The 2,500-nt window shown below is 42.4% G+C and overlaps 1 non-coding gene across 1 annotated transcript; it reads right to left on the reverse strand.

Annotated features, from left to right (window-relative positions):
• Positions 1 to 337: 337 nt before the first annotated feature.
• Positions 338 to 2,127, reverse strand: LOC126767208 (small subunit ribosomal RNA). The gene has a single exon (XR_007669026.1). It is a non-coding gene; the product is annotated as a small subunit ribosomal RNA (ribosomal RNA).
• Positions 2,128 to 2,500: the final 373 nt, after the last annotated feature.

Raw genomic sequence — 2,500 nt, forward strand, 5'->3', positions numbered from 1 at the left:
GCGAGAACCAAGAGATCCGTTGTTGAAAGTTTTGAAATATTTTAAATTTTGTTATAAAATTCTCATGTGACTATAGGTTTTTTTGTTTGTTCAAAAATATTTAAAAAAAATACTTAAAAAACAACAAGAAATGTTAAAAAAATCTTTGTGTTTAAAGAAACCTCTGGGCTCGGGCAAAAAAAAAAAAAAAAAAAAAAAAAAAAAAAAAAACGGCAAAAACCATCTTTCTTTTTTCCTCTTTCAAAGCCAAAACCCAAAGCAATATTCAAAAAGAAAAAATAAACAATGTGTGTAAAGGTTTATCGCCGCGCAATTAAGCGCTGGCAATAGAATACTATAATGATCCTTCCGCAGGTTCACCTACGGAAACCTTGTTACGACTTTTACTTCCTCTAAATGACCAAGTTTGACTAGCTTCTCGGCTCCAAGCTGGAGTTGCCCCCTGCTTTAAGCCAATCCGGAAGCCTCACTAAGCCATTCAATCGGTAGTAGCGACGGGGTGTGTACAAAGGGCAGGGACGTAATCAACGCAAGCTGATGACTTGCGCTTACTAGGAATTCCTCGTTGAAGAGCAATAATTGCAATGCTCTATCCCCAGCACGACGGAGTTTCACAAGATTACCCAGACCTCTCGGCCAAGGTTGTTACTCGCTGGCTCCGTCAGTGTAGCGCGCGTGCGGCCCAGAACGTCTAAGGGCATCACAGACCTGTTATTGCCTCAAACTTCCATCTACTTGAAATAGATAGTCCCTCTAAGAAGTGTCAATACCAGCAAATGCTAGTCGCACTATTTAGTAGGTTAAGGTCTCGTTCGTTATCGCAATTAAGCAGACAAATCACTCCACCAACTAAGAACGGCCATGCACCACCACCCACTGAATCAAGAAAGAGCTCTCAATCTGTCAATCCTTCCAGTGTCCGGGCCGGGTGAGTTTTCCCGTGTTGAGTCAAATTAAGCCGCAGGCTCCACTCCTGGTGGTGCCCTTCCGTCAATTCCTTTAAGTTTCAGCCTTGCGACCATACCCCCCAGAACCCAAAGACTTTGATTTCTCGTAAGGTGCCGAGTGAGTCATTAAAAAAACAACACCCGATCCCTAGTCGGCATAGTTTATGGTTAAGACTACGACGGTATCTGATCATCTTCGATCCCCTAACTTTCGTTCTTGATTAATGAAAACGTCCTTGGCAAATGCTTTCGCAGTAGTTAGTCTTCAATAAATCCAAGAATTTCACCTCTGACAATTGAATACTGATGCCCCCGACCGTCCCTATTAATCATTACGATGGTCCTAGAAACCAACAAAATAGAACCAAACGTCCTATTCTATTATTCCATGCTAATATATTCGAGCAAAGGCCTGCTTTGAACACTCTAATTTTTTCAAAGTAAAAGTCCTGGTTCGCCAACTCCCGAAAGAGAAGGTTAGCCAGAAGGAAAGGCTCGGTTGGGACCAGTACACGCAAAAAAGCGGACCGGCCAACCAAGCCCAAAGTTCAACTACGAGCTTTTTAACTGCAACAACTTTAATATACGCTATTGGAGCTGGAATTACCGCGGCTGCTGGCACCAGACTTGCCCTCCAATTGTTCCTCGTTAAGGTATTTACATTGTACTCATTCCAATTACAAGACCCGAATGGGCCCTGTATCGTTATTTATTGTCACTACCTCCCTGAATTAGGATTGGGTAATTTGCGCGCCTGCTGCCTTCCTTGGATGTGGTAGCCGTTTCTCAGGCTCCCTCTCCGGAATCGAACCCTTATTCCCCGTTACCCGTTACTACCATGGTAGGCCACTATCCTACCATCGAAAGTTGATAGGGCAGAAATTTGAATGAACCATCGCCGGCAAGAAGCCATGCGATTCGAAAAGTTATTATGAATCATCAAAGAGCCCGAAGGCATTGATTTTTTATCTAATAAATACACCCCTTCCGAAGTTGGGGTTTTTAGCATGTATTAGCTCTAGAATTACCACGGGTATCCAAGTAGTAAAGGTACTATCAAATAAACTATAACTGATTTAATGAGCCATTCGCAGTTTCACTGTATAAATTGCTTATACTTAGACATGCATGGCTTAATCTTTGAGACAAGCATATGACTACTGGCAGGATCAACCAGATAACTATCTCACTGAGAGGCTGCTAAAAAAGTAGCCTCCCGATCAAACTTGCACAATCTCAGAACGAGATGCCCAAGCTCCATCGAAGATATCTTATGGTGGTTAACTGTTTCTTTCTATCTCTCCTCTCTCTCTCTCTCTCTCTCTTGACTTCAAAAAATGGAAACCAAGAAGAAAAAAAAAAAAAAAAAACAAAAAAAAACAGATAGACAGACCAAGCTCTCTTTGGGATCTCTCCCTCCAAAAGCAGCCTGCCTACATCCATATAGCCCTCTTTAAGTTCCTCTAGCTAGAGTCCGACAAACACTACAGAAGTATTGCATCCCGCAGGTTGGCCATCACTAGCTTGAGAGGAGGTTACAACTCCGGCAAATC

This window comes from Bactrocera neohumeralis, unplaced genomic scaffold (genome assembly GCF_024586455.1).
Source record: "Bactrocera neohumeralis isolate Rockhampton unplaced genomic scaffold, APGP_CSIRO_Bneo_wtdbg2-racon-allhic-juicebox.fasta_v2 ctg4688, whole genome shotgun sequence".
In the NCBI taxonomy this organism is placed as follows: Eukaryota; Metazoa; Arthropoda; class Insecta; order Diptera; family Tephritidae; genus Bactrocera; species Bactrocera neohumeralis.